Here is a 15,506-nt window from a genome sequence, read left to right on the forward strand (position 1 = left end):
TCTTCATTTTACCAATGAAGTTGATAGCTACAACTATACTATCTTCACATTGATATTCAATAGACTAGTTTGTATTCCTATCAATATGTCTTCTTCCCAACACGTCTGAGTTATGTTGACCATGATGTAATCTGGACATGATTCCCATTCATGCTCTATAGTATTCCTTTGAGTATGTACAATATCTTTTACATCTGAGTCACTTCCAACTTCATCATTTTCTGTTGGTTCGGCTCGTTGAACATGCCAAGGAGTATAATGGAGTGACTCCCAATTGGCCACTATAGTAGTATAACTATCACCAATGTCCCTTTCAATGTCACGAAAAGGTTTATAGAGCAACAATTCAAATGAACAAAATTCAACCCATTTGTTGGAGTCTTGCGAAGGAATTGATATAAACCTTGGGAAAAATTTAACTATAGCTACTATTTCTCTTAGCCCCCATTTGTTATCTCCTCATTTTTTAGGAGTGTATATCCAAGATCTTGTTGCATCAATTAATGTTATACCTTCCATACAAAGGGGTCTTGATTTATAACCCTGTAGAAAAGACTTTATATGATCTTCCTCATTATCCTCTATATTAATTAATTTTTACAGGTTTGAAAACTTCACGTGAAACATTTAGATTAACAAATTTTCTACTACACTTCACCAATGGAAGCTCTAACAACATATGACATGTTTCTTGAGCTCCAATGTCTCTTTCTATAATTTTTAGTTTTGTTTATTAATTATTTTATTTTATTTTAATTTTTAAAAAAATTAATAAAATGTTTTTTTTTAAATATTTTTTTAAATTTTTTAATTTATTAATTTTATTTTATTGTTCACATCTGTTCACTTCTTTTATTTTATATACAATAAAAAGTAAAATTAAACTTTATATATAGTTATATCTTCTTTTATTTAATTTAATCTAATTTCAATCTTGCTTTTATATAAAATAATAAAAATAACATGCATATATAAATATTGTGCATTTATTATTATTATTATTTTAATGCCAACTCTGAATGTCAAATGGCAGTTCAATTTAAATATTCTAAACGCCAAATGGCAGTTAAATTTCTTAGTGGAGATTAAAATGTGGAATACAAAATGATTTTTTATTTTATTTTTGAAATATACTTTGTTTGTAACTACTCAAGTTTCTTTTTCCCTTACACAAATTATTCCTTGGAATGTTCTCGTGCTGGGAATTGTTGCTCCCATTGTATATGCCTCTCAACATAATAATATGTCAAGAGTCATCCTTCTCGAGGCACCTATTTTATTTAAATCCTAACCTACAAAAAAAACCATAGGATTTGAATTAAAATAGGCACCTTGAGAAGGATGACTAAAGCTAGTAGTAGTCACAGAAATCTGGATGGTTATGGTTAGGAGCAAGTTATTTCTTTATTATTAAATATAGCAATATAAAGTTACTATAAAATTATTCTTCAACATTTTATATTTTAATTCTATATATGGTGTTTTATTTGCATAACTTTAATTTGTTTTTATTTTAAGGATTTTGTTATGTAAAATGTTACAGTTAGGACTAGAGTTATGGTTAGGGTTAGGGTTAGAGTTAGGGTTAGCATTATGATTAAAATTAGGATAAGGGATAGGGTTAGGATTAGCGTTAGGGTTAGTAGTAGGGTTAGAATTACAATTAGAGTTAGAGTTAGAATTAGAGTTAGGGTTAGGGTTAGTGTTAGGGTTAGGGTTAGAGTCAGAGTTAGAGTAAGGGTTAGGGTTAGGGTTAGGGTTAGGGTTAGAGTTAGAGTTAGAGTTAGAGTTTGAGCTAGGGTTAGGGTTAGAGTTAGAGTTGGGGTTAGGGTTAGAATTAGGGTTAGAGTTAAAGATAGAATTAGGGTTACAATTAGGGTGATGGTTAGAATTAGGGTTAGGGTTAGAATTAGAGTTAGAGTTAGAGTTAGAGTTAGAAATAGGATTAGAGAGAGTTAGAATTAGTGTTAGAGTTAGGGTTAGAATCAGAGCTAGCATTAGGGTTAGAATTAGAGCTACGATTAGAGTTAGAGTTAGAGTTAGAGTTAGAGTTAGTGTTAGAGTTAGAGTTAGGGTGAGAGTTAAGGTTAGAATTAGGGTTAGGGTTAGAGTTAGGGTTAGGGTTATGATTAGATTTAGAGTTAGAGTTAGGGTTAGGGTTAGGATTAGGGTTAGGGTTAGGGTTAGGGTTAGAATTAGAGATAGAGTTAGGGTTAGGGTTAGGGTTAGGATTAGATTTAGAGTTAGAAATAGGGTTAGGGTTTGAGTTAGGGTTTGAGTTAGAATTAGAGCTAGAGTTAGGGTTAGAATTAGAGTTAGGGTCAAATTTAGGGTTAGAATCAAGGTTAGGGTTAGGGTTAGTATTAGGGCTATAGTTAAAGTTTGGGTTACCATTAGGGCTAGGGTTACAGTTAGAGTTAGAGTTAGAGTTAGAGTTAGAGTTAGAGTTAGTGCTAGAGTTAGAGTTAATTAGAGTTAGAGTTAGAGTTAGGGTTAGATTTTAGATTATATATAAGGTTAGGGTTAGGGTTATAATTAGAGTTAGATTTAAATTTAGGGTTGGAGTTAGATTTAAGGTTAGGGTTAGGGTTAGAGATAGAGTTAGGGATAGAGTTAGAGTTAGGGTTAGAGTTAGAATTAGAGATAGAGTTAGAGTTAGGGTTAGGGTTAGGGTTAGAATTAGAATTAGAGTTAGGGATAGAATTAGGGTTACAATTAGGGTTATGGTTAGAATTAGAATTAGGGTTAGGATTAGAAAGTTAGAGTTAAGGTTTGAGTTAGATTTAGAAATAGGGTTAGAGCTAGAGTTAGAATTAGAGTCAGGGTTAGAATTAGAGCTAGTATTAGGGTTGAAATTAGAGCTACAGTTAGAGTTAGAGTTATAGATAGGGTGAGAGTTAAGGTCATAATTAGGGTTAGGGTTAGAGTTAGGGTTAGGATTAGATGTAGAGTTAGAATTAGAGTTAGGGTTAGGATTTGGATTATTATTAGAGTTAGAGTTAGGGTCGGGGTTAGGGTTAGGGCTAGAATTAGGCATAGAGTTAGGATTAGGGGTAGGGTAAGGATTAGAGTTAGAGTTAGGGATAAGGTTTGAATTACGGTTTGAGTTAGGGTTTGAGTTAGAGTTAGAATTAGAGCTAGAGTTAGGGTCAGAATTAGAGTTAGGGTTAGAGTTAGAATTAGAGTTAGGATTAGAATTAGGGTTAGGTTTAGAGATAGGGTTAGCAATAGGAATTTAGTTAAATTTTGGGTTAGAGTTAGAATCAGAGTTAGGGTTAGAATCAAGGTTAGGTTTAGAGTTAGAGTTAGAGTTAGAGTTAGAGATTGGGTTTGGGTTAAAGTTAGAGTTAGGGTTAGGAGTAGGGTTAAGATTAGAATTGGCATTATAGTTAGGGTTATATATAGAATTAGAGTAAGAATTAGGGTTAGAGTTAGGGTGAGGGTTAGGGTTAGGGTTAGAGTTAGGGTTAGGGTTAGTGTTAGACTAGGGTTAGCTTTAGGGTTAGGATTAGGGTTACAATTAGGGTTAGAGTTAGAGTTAGAGTTAGAGTTGGATAAATAGAGTTAGAGTTAGGGTTAGAGTTAGATTTTGGGTTAGGATTAGGGTTAGAATTAGAGATAGAGTTAGGGTTAGAGTTAGAGAAAGAGATGGAGATGGAGTTATAGGGTGAGAATTATGGTTAGGGCTAAATTTAAGGTTAGAGTTAGAATTAGGATTAGAATTAGTGTTAGGATTAGGGTTTGAATTTGAGTTCGAGTTAGGGTTAGGGTTCCAACTCAAGTTAGAGTTAGGGTTAGGGTTAGAGTTAGAGTTAGAGTTAGAGTTAGAGTTAGAGTTAGAATTAGAGTTAGAGTTAGAGTTCAGGTTAGAGTTAGAGTTAGGGTTAAGCTTAGAATTAGGGTTAGAGTTAGAATTAGGATTAGTGGTACGATTATATATAGGATTATCTCTAAATACCCTTATCTCTAGTCTCTCTCTTTACTGAAAATATCTCTCTATAAAAAATATAATATGAGTCCCCTCTTGTCTCTAGATATGCCTCTCTCTCTCTCTCTCTCTCTCTCTCTCTCTCTCTCTCTCTCTCTCTTTGTATGTATTCCCCCTATTAAAAAATTAATATTATTTCTATTAAGTAATAGATATAGGGTGAAGGTTAGGTATATAATTCAATAAATGCTTAGTACAGTCACATATAGAGTTAGGATCCAAGGTTTACAATTGCATTTATATGACACTTAGTGTGATGGTTAAGGTCAATAACTACTTAAATGTTACACTAAAATAAGGGACAGGGGAAGTATGAGATTTAGGAGTAGTGTTGGATTATTTGGAGTAGAACTATGGTCAAAATTGGGATATAGATTTTTAAAATGACTCGATAGTAGAATATTTTTAATTGTATCTTGTTCATGAAAGAGGAATTATAAGTCCCAATACAACTATTTAGATGATGTAAAAAGTGTGAAAAAATAGATAAGAATCAATTTTATGGAAAATATTTCTCCATGACGGTGTAAGAACATTATATATTGTTGAATTTTTAATAATGGTAATGCAAATTTTATTGCAATGATTAAGAATTATAATCAATAAACATACCTATCATGAAGGACATCTATGTAGACTTTTGATTTTCTTTCTTAATAACATATTTAGTAGCCACATTCATTGAAGACATCTTTTATAAAAACAAATTTATTTTTTCTTGTCCTCTTCTTGATGATAGTTACATAGAACAATGGCAAAACACAACTCCTAATACAAGTAATTAGAAGAAGTAAAAGTCTGAAACCAAAGACAAGAATGAACTATAGACATAACATTTATATGTAATGGTGTTAAAAAAGCCACATTCTTCAATGATTAGGATTGTATTGCAGCCTTTATTTGAACAATGATTGTGAAAGACTTCTTTCGACATTAAGGGAAACCCATCCACTTTTGCATATGTGTCACGCATGAATTTTTCTGCATCTTTCATCTGCATTACTTCTATTTCCTCAACATAGTCAATTGACAATATCGCATTCTCCACAACTTTAATTATATTTGTGTGCGACTCTTTAATTATTTGTCAGCATTTATCAAACCTTGTATCCAAGAAATCATTTGAGGCCACTAAAGTAGTTAGGCTAGTATCAATAATGTTTGATTCTCCATTCAAGGCATCAAAACTCAAATATTAACCTGCAAACTTATAAACAAACATCAAGATATAGAAATAATTAGAATTAAAAAGTATTAGAAATTAACATAAATTCTCTCAAATGAATCATGTTCAAAATAAGATAAATAAAAATCAAAACTATTTTGAATGAAACATTTAGATTGTAATGTTTGAAATACGGTGGCATTGTCTTCCAGATTTCTAACATTACAAACATAAACATTATGTACATTGTTTTTATTGAAAAATACTTAAATAAAACACATATATAATCTAGTTAAATAATGACAAAATAAAAATTAAATATATGATTTTTCTATTTTAAATAAATTATTAACTTTAATAAAATATAAATTTCATTGATATTGTGACATTGTCATCCACATTAATGATAACAATTAATTATGAAGCATATATAAATTTTCTGAAACATGCAAATGTAAAAGTACTATGAAACATACAAATCTAAAACATGCAAATCAAAACAATTTTGAAATATGAAAATCTAAAACTAATTTGAAACATATACATTAAAAATATGCAAATGAAAAGCATAATCAAATATATAAATCAAATAGATTTTGAATGCAATTCTAAATCTAAATCAAACATGCAAGGCTAAACTATTATATGCAAACCTAAACAATTTTGAATGCAATTATAAATCTAAATGAAACTAATTGAAATTGAAATCTAAACCAAAGTAGAATACTATAACTAATTTTAAAACTAAGTGTACATCTAAATCTAAATACATAACTAAATCTAAATCTAGATGAAAAACTAAATTTTAAAAAAAATAAAAAAATAGAAATAGAAATCTCGCCTGCAAAAAAGTTACTCCAAAAACTTCAATGAACTCCTCTTTAAAAACTTCAATCTACTCCTCCAATAATCTTCACCTCTTCCTCCCTCCAAACACAAAATGAAAGTGAAATGATGAGCCTTTTTTTATAACATGTGAGAGGCTCCTCATATCCTCCAATGGATGTCTCTTCACATTCCACAAATTTGTTTCAAATTTCACCACTCTCCAAATAAATAAGCATGAATATGCATGCAAAAAATGATTTAAAAATAAAATAAAATTAATATTTAAATTTTTAATGAAATTATCTAAGCCCACTTTTTTTGGCCCCTACTTTTTCGAGTTCTATTTTTTTGGGAATAATTTTTCAGTGTCCATTTGGCTTCCTATTATTTCAAGAATGCTTTGTAACTCCTCCATTTTCTTTCTTATTGTCTATTTTAAATTGATTTCTAAAGTTGAATTTTGTTTGTAACTCCCATCAAAAAAAAAATTTATTTCTATTTGTTAATAATTATGATTGCCAAATGGCATTACACATTTTAATTTGATTTCTAACATTTTTGTGAATGCCAAATGGCATTTGATATTTTAAATTGATTTTTCAAAATAAATTTCATTTGTAACTCCCATCAAATTAATTTTCTATTTCTATTTGTTAATAATTATGATTGTCAAATGGCATTACATAGTTTAGTTTGGTTTTCAATATTTTTGTGAATGCCAAATGACATTTGCTATTTTAAATTAATTTTTAAAAGTAGATTTAGTTTGTAACTCTCACCAAATATTTTTTCCTTACACAAATTATTCTTTGGAATATTCTTGTGCTAGGAATTGTTGCTCCCATTATATATGCCGCTCAGCATAATGAATGGTAAGACATTGACTATTCATGCATGTGCAACAAAAAAGAGTGAGATTTGATGAAGAAAAGCCATCAAGGATTTCTAGAAGAAAAACAACCTTAGTAAATGGCATATACATCTCATGCATTACTATTCCAAATAGATAAAAGTACGACATATCGCAGATTAAAGGATTGAATGACATTGAATAAAAAACCACATTGGTGGTAATGTAGCATCGAATGGCATAATGAAGACAAGACTATCGAGCATAAGATAACATATGTCGTAGAGTTTATAAAGAGGATGCTCTAAATAATTGGCAACCAATCGAGGAAGAATAAGGAGGATGGAATATTTTTAAAAGGGATTGAATAAAAATGAAATACACTGCCAAACATTTGAAAGGAAAAAGAGTTGTAAATATTGAAAGGACAAGTCATTACATTATAAAGGGCAGCAATAAGTTAATAAATCATAAATCAGTAAAAGTATAGTTGCCAATGTCAAAACCTTTACTAGCAAAGGAGAGACCGATGATCTTAGGAAAAGTGTAGAGATTATTGAAAGGAAATCATAAATAATAGATAACCACCCCTTAACAAAGGAACAAAAATGAATGAGATTTAACATAATAATAATATTAAAGGACGGGAGAGAAGGTTTACCCAATGGACTATGGAAAATTCATTACTTTGTCATAGCATACTATTACTATAAAGGGAGAATGAATGAGTTCTTAAGAAAGTAGAAAAAAGCAAGTAATATTTTGCAAAGGGAAACTGAGCTTAGTGAAAGAAGCCGTCAAAAGGATGCAACATTCAACAATTTGATATAAGTATTCACTTTGTATAATTTCTAGGTAGTGTATTCTTAATATAGTAAATGTCTCTTATTTGTATTTCTCTATGTACTATAAGAGGTATCTACCTTGATCTTTTCCTTTCTCTCTGGAGATGTTCTTGTAGGAAAAATAAGATTGATATTGGATTCAAGGGGAATCTGACACTTCAACAAATGTAACATTGGATGAAGAGCTAAGTAGATTGATATTTAGAGGGAGTCTGACACTTCAACAAATGTAATATTGGATGAAGATCTAAGAAGATTGATATTCAGAGGGATTTTGAAAATCCATATTTGTAACTGCATGATTTTATGGGTTTGCCCCTTGTATACATCATGAGGAAGTGATGACTTCCAAATAATTATCACTTGTATTTGTAGAAGTTATTGAAAGGTGATGATCTTGCAATAACTTAATCTTCTATTATGATGGATATCTTATGATGTCTAAGCATATCATAACAAATTATATCTTGCATGGTGAAAAATGGACCATGAATGTTCATATGGTAAGTATTATTGAGGATACATGTTCACATACATTATGAACATTTTGAGTATTTGGTGTATATCCTGCAATTAATGTTTAAGAGGCCATTACTCAGAATACTTGGTGAATATCATGCATCTTGAAGTTCAAGAGGCCATTACTCAAAGTACTTGGTGAATGTCATGTAACTTGACATTCAGGACATCACTACTCTTAATATCATTTCTCAAAGTACTAGGCGAATTTTATGTGACTTGACATTCAGCAGGCTACTATTCTTGATGTCATGAGATTATATATAAGTGTTGGATATCTTCTGATCAAAAATATTCTTAAAAGTTGTCATTCATGATTTTACATTGAGGTTATATTATATCATGTGTTTATCCTCCCTAGCTAAGAGGTAGTGTTGATGTTTGATAGCTTCAGATCAGATAAACCTATGAGACTAAACTATTGAACACACACACACACACACACAATTAATTTTTTGTCATTATATTAAATTCATAAATAAATGATATATGTTAATGAATAGACATGTCCCATGAAGGACATGTCTCTCCATGTGTCATCCACAATATAAATAAGAGAGTGATTGTTGCCTTTGGAAAACACATAACATATAGGCAATGCTATTACATTTGAAACGATCCAAAAAATTAACAAAAAATAACTAACACCACATTATTTAGTGAAAAGTGTGACCAGAAATGTGTCATCTCACTGCCCAACATATAATATCATGTTCTACAGAAAAATTAAATAGAGAAATATTTTAAATATTTTGGCAGCAACATGACATATACAAGATTCTTAGCCAATCAAAAATATTTAATTGATTTTAAACTTAGTTACCCAATTCTCCCCCCAGCCCCTCGAACAAGGTGAGTTTCAAACCGATCCTTGGTTCTAGTCTTGGTTCCCTTTTGGGTTCCACTTGGGTTCAAAATCAAGAAAACTAATTCCTCCAGGCCAAACCTCAATAGAACCACAGTCGAACCAAGACAGACTGAGTGTGAACCAAGTACAATTCCTGTAAGGAAACTCAGGTTCGGAAATAGCTTCCTACACTAATCTCTTAAGAGAAGTATGGTGCAAATCCTATTATAATCTTTTACACTTACAGATTCAATATCATGAAAATAACAATATTGCAGCCAACCAAGCATAAAGAAAATAGATAGAGAAGGAAACACATAACACAAAGATTTTCCAGTGGGGAAAAACCTTTCGATAAAACAACCCCACCCCTCCAAAAGCTGCACAATGTATTATCGTCAACACAAGGTTACAATACACTTGCAATGCAAGTTCAACAGCAACAACAGAAGACTCCAGTAGCAACTCATAGTACTAACACTACACTTTCTCACATACACCTCTTCGCAACCCTAAAAATGCTTATAACATGTGCTTCACTTTTAGGGTTACTCCCAAAAGTAACCGTATTAGGGTTTACCATTCTTCGAGAAAATAGGAACCCTAAAAACCCACTATTGGGGTAGAGTGTACAGTACTTGAATTTATCAGTTGCCACATGTCTTCACCTATCATTGAATCTTCTTGACATAGCTCTTACGTGTCATAGGAATCCATCATAACCGTTTTAGCTATGATCTCCTTATACACAATTCAAGATGCCGACATATCAACATTATTTGCAAAAAATACATTTTACAAAACAAATAATAAGAATAGGAATTATCCAAGATTGAGACACCTTATTCCTAATAGGTCCATTGAGATGCATCATATAATTTAGTACAAAAAGTGATTATTACAAAATTTCAATAAAGATCTTTAATATTACAAAAAAAAAAATTCATAAGTTCATATATTTATTACATTAAATTACACAAGCACTCAATATATCTTCCAATGAAATCTTCATACCCAATTGATGACAATGATCCCTATCCAATTAATTGGAAGCTTTGTATCATGATAAATGATATTTTAAACATTAAACATCTTTAATAGGTGAAGGGAGTTGCAAGCTACTTATATAACATTTTTCAAGAAGGATGTTAATTACAAACTAACAAGCTCTCTAAACAATGAAAAAGTAATAAGGATTCAACAACTTAGAAAGCATAAAGTCATTAGTTCAGTTGATCCTATTTACATTGGCACTATTTGTTAATCAAATATTGCCTTTGATGATGAGAAGAAGATGAAGATGTAGGTAACCCTTTAGATGATTAAAACTTAGTATAAGGTTCTAATTGTTGAAAGTCAAAACAATGATACTTGGTGTTGCAGGAACACCCTTCCAAGGGCTCCCACCAACACATTTTTGTTGTGTTGAACTTCTCATAAGAAGTATGTAATTAGAATAAGAGCTTAAGATCTCATTCAGTGTGTCGAGGTCCTAGAAGTTCAAGTTAAGTTGGTTACTCGTGGTAAGTGGCCCAATACCTCCATGAATGCATAAGGAATTTATTGATTGGTTAGAAGCTTAAAGATAGGTGTCTGGTTTTATTTTAAGCTCATTTTTGCTTTAGGAGAACCTACAATGGTCATTGGCAATGTGTGAGCAAAAAGTGCTCAAGTAACAAAAAGTTGCTAAAAAGTTGCTAGCAACTTTTCTTGTTTTTGTTTTTCAAACTTTACTAAGAGGCTATAAAGCCCTAACCAAACACAAATACCAATGGGAAGTCTATAAAGGCGATGAGAAACCCTAAACCAAGGGTTAGTGAAAGTCATTGTATGGCTAAAGTTCAAAACAACAGACTGTATGCAGCACTCTTTGAGGAACAGTCACTTTCATGACTGATTTCTTGTGAATGGAGTGGAGTTTCGTGTAGCTCTTCAATGCATTATTGTTTAAGAGTGTCTTAGGCTTCATTTGTGTGCACTAGTTTAGATTCCTATAGTTTTGGTAGTGTTTAATAAAAGTATTTTCAAACTGTACAATATTCTGCCAGTTTTGGCAAAGCATGTAAATAAGGGGTTGTATCTTTGGTTTCCACCATGGGAAAGCCATGGAACCTTGGAATCTTGAAGTAGATACCCCATTTTGTTTGTACAAAAGTGCAGCAGCCTTGGATGCATGTGCGGCATTTTTTTTGAGCTTGCTCTAGGCGAATACAACAGTATCTAGCTAGGAGTGGATAGTAGCAAATTGGCTCTAGAATGCATAGGAATGGGTTTTAAGCTAAGCCTTTTGGAGGGATTCAAGAGGAGTATTAGGAGGTGTTATATTTTGAAGGAGAAGTTTTGATAAACTTGGGAAGGTTTTTAAAAAGTGAGGACAACAGGGAACCTCCAAAACCCTCAAAAAATCTTAATCTTAGCATAATTGTTGTACGGCTTTTTGGTTGCTCAAGACCCCAAAAATCCTTTAGGGTTGGTCATTGGCAACAATTGTTCTTATTACTAGATTTTCTGAAACCTAAAGGAAAAGTTGGTAAAAGCCCTAGAAATTCGCAAGGAGGCCTAATTGGGGCTCCTCTAGTAGCCCTATTTATGAAGGAACTATTCAATCGGGTATCAACCCAACTTGACTATCACTTTGATCATGTGCAATAGGTTGTAAAACCTCTAAAAAACTCCTCACAATCCTTGCTAGAGCTTGTGTTGGTGAAAAACTCTAAATGAATCTTATAAGCCTATAGGGAGTTAGTTGCTTGGGAATAACCTTGGAATGTTGAGAAGTTGGAAGTCTTGACTTGGTGGGTAGGTTTGGGCAAGTCAAGGGATCCTTGAGTGAATAAGGAATCCTAGAGACCATCAAAGGTGTCAGAAGAACACTTAGATCCTAACTATGGGTCAGGGGCATGGACTAGTTAGTCTATCCCAAGCCTCCCCATCAAATTGGTATCAGAGAATGCAAAGGTGTGGGACAAAGCAAGAGCAAAGTAAGGTGAATACAGTCACCTAGTGAATCCAGTGATTCTAACACAATGGTAAATACTGATGAATTGGCCAAGAAGGTTGAAGAACAAGAAAGAAAGGTAGAAGAGCAAGAAGAAGACAACAGGTCTTTGAGAGAAAGATTGGCACAACTTAAACAATTGTTGAGCGAGGTCCAAGACACCACAAATAAAGTCAAGGACATGATAGAGCAGAAAGAAGAGAAGGAAGCTAAAGAGAAATACATTGAATTGGAAGAAGAAACTCCAACAACAGACCTTGTTTTACCAGAAGAGCCTTTTTTGAAGGCAATCAAGGCAATAAACAGCAAAGCCTTGGAAGGCATTCCTCTATTCAGTGGCAAGATGGATCCTAATCTCGTCATGGAATGGATTGAAGGAATGGAGAACCATTTTGAATGTGATGGTGTCTTTGATGCTTAGAAGGTCAAGGTTGAGAGGTACTACTCCAACCTGTTGGAAATTTGTTCAAACAGAGAGGGAAAAAGAAGGAAAAGGTCCTATTGTTACCTAGAAAGGAATGGTGGCTAAAATCAAACAAGCGTACATTCCTGAAGATTATGAAATATAACTGCATAGGAGGAGACAAAATCTGAGGCAAAAAGATATGGATGTGCACTCTTACACTGAAGAATTCCAAAAGCTATACTTAAGGTCTAAAGTGATGAAGATGAAAGTATCAGGTTGGCAAGATATTTGCATGAACTCAAATGGTCTATTCAAGAATGCATGAGCCTTGTCACTCCTAAAACAGTTCATCAATGTTATCAAATGGCCCTAAAAGTGGAAGAGAAAGGAAAAATAAAGTAGTACCATACTTCTAAGAATAGAGGAAGAGGTAGAGACTCTAGAGGAGGTCAAAGATGTGGCCCTAGTAGAGGTGGTTGAATCAAGAGCAAAGTGTATTGGTTAATGAGTAGACATGGGTGGAGTTTTTTATTGGAGCTTATAAGGACAGAGTGCTTTGTGATGTCTTGCCAATGGATGCATGCCATCTTCTATTGGGAAGACCGTGGCAATTTGATAGAAAGGTGATTTATGATGGAGAGGAGAATGCCATTTCTTTTAAGAAGGATGGGAAGACTTTCAAAATTCAGTCCTTAATAGAGAATGAAGGGGAAACTTCTAAGACACCTAGTGTGTTACTTAGTAATGGTAAGGAGTTCTTGCAAGATTTATAGGATGAGGAGACCATAGGATGTGTTGTTATGGTGAAGCCAAAGGAGGAAGACAAGAAGTTGCAGCCAATACCTCTTGAAGTGCAGAAAATTCTTAATGATTTCAAGGACATTATTTCAAATGGTACCCCAACAATACTACCACTTAAAAGAGCAATCAGCCATCAAATTGATTTTGCACCCGGTGCATCTCTACCCAACAAAGCAACCTATGAGCTTACTCCGGACCAGAATAAGGACGTGGCAAGAAAAGTGCAAGAATTATTGGATCAAGGGGTGATTATGAAGAGTATTCATCCATGTGCAGTCCTAGTGGTCTTAGCAACAAAAAAAGGAGGAAAGTGGAGGCTTTGTACAGATTCAAGGGCTATTAATTGGATCACCATCAAGTATAGATTCCCAATTCCAAGAATAGAAGACTTGATGGATTTTTTAGGAGGTATTGTGTACTTTACCAAGTTGGATTTGAAGAGCGGTTACCACCAAATCAAAATCAAGGAGGGTGATGAGTGGAAGACCGCTTTTAAAACCACAGATGGATTGTATGAATGGCTTGTAATGCCATTTGGGCTTACTAATGCCCCAAGCACCTTCATGAGATTAATGAATGAGGTCTTGAAGGACTTCACAGGTAGATTTGTAGTAGTGTATCTAGATGAAATACTCATCTATAGCAAAACAAAGAAGAGCACCTTGAACATTTAAGGTTGGTCATGAAGAGACTCAAGGAAGAGCAACAAGCCATTAATTTGGAAAAGTGTATGCTTATGCAGCAAGAACTAGTTTATTTGGGCTTTGTAGTGTCCAAGTCTAAAAGTGGACCAAGCAAAGTGGAGGCAATATTGGATTGGCCTTCTCCTAAAACAAGGACTAAAATTAGATGTTTTCATGACTTGGCACAATTTTATAGAAAGTTTGTAAAAAACTTCAGTGGGATTTGTGCACCCATACTAGATACCATCAAAGGAGGACTAAAAACAAAGTTCAAATGGACTAAAGCAGTAGAGAAGGCATTTCAAACATTGAAACAAGAGGTAGCTACAAAGCCTATATTACTCTTACCTACTTTTATAAGTTGTTCACCATTGAATGTGATGCAAGTAATGTAGTAGTAGGGGGTGTATTGAGTCAAGAAGGAAGGCCTGTGGCATTCTTTAGTGAGAAACTCAATAAGGAAAAGAAGAAGTATTCAACTTATGACTTGGAGTTGTATGCATTGGTACAATCTCTCAAGAAGTGGAGGCATTACCTCCTACCCAAAGAATTTGTTTTCTTTACTGATAAGCAGGCTTTAAGCTACATAAATACTTGAAAAGCTCAGTAACAGGCATTTGAAGTGGATGGAGTATCTCCAATCTTTTACCTTCACAATCAAGCACAAGAAGGAGCAGCTCAATAAGGTAGCAGATGCCTTGATTAGAAAAATTTTGACTGCCCAAGCAATGCAGCTCCAAAGCATTGGAATAGCAAGTTTCAAAGACTTATATGAGCAAGATGAAGACTTCTCCCAAGCCTACAAGGTATGCCTAGAGTTTGAGAACCATTTTCATAGTGAGTTTGCAGATTATACCCTTCAAAATGGACTGTTGTTTAAAGGTAATCAGCTATGTGTACCTAAGGGATCCATGAGGAAAATTTTGATTCAAGAGAAGCATAATGGCAGCTTGAGTGGACATTTTGGCATAAACAAAACATTGGAGTTAGTACAGGGATACTACTTTTGGCCTAAGCTAGCAAGGGATGTATGAAGATATGTTGAGCAATGTGGAATATGCCAAAGAGCTAAAGGAGGTTCAAGCAATGCAGGACTCTACCAACCCTTGCCAATTCCAAATAGGCCTTGGGAATGTATAAGTATGGGACTTTGTGGTTGGACTCCCTGAAACCAAATCAGGTATGGATAGCATCTATGTTATTAGTAGACAGATTCTCTAAAATGAGTCATTTCATTCCATGTAAAACTACTCATGATGCAAGTTATGTAGCACATCTCTTCTTCAAGGAGGTAGTTAGGATTCATGGACTCCCTTTGAGTATTGTGTCTGACAGGGATAGCAAGTTCATGTGTCATTTTTGGAAAACCTTATGGAAAAGGCTGGGAACTAATCTCTCTTACAGTTCAGCATACCATCCTCAAAATAATGGTCAAATTGAGGTCATCAACAGGGTGCTTGGTAACTTGCTAAGGTGCTTGACAAAGGAGTATGGGCATACTTGGGATCTTGTTATACCTCAAGCTAAATATGCTTACAATGATAGTGTCAACTGAACTACAGGAAGAAGTCCTTTT

Source organism: Cupressus sempervirens, chromosome 10 (genome assembly GCF_028749045.1).
Source record: "Cupressus sempervirens isolate cs-2001-9-10 chromosome 10, ASM2874904v1, whole genome shotgun sequence".
NCBI classification, from domain to species: domain Eukaryota; kingdom Viridiplantae; phylum Streptophyta; class Pinopsida; order Cupressales; family Cupressaceae; genus Cupressus; species Cupressus sempervirens.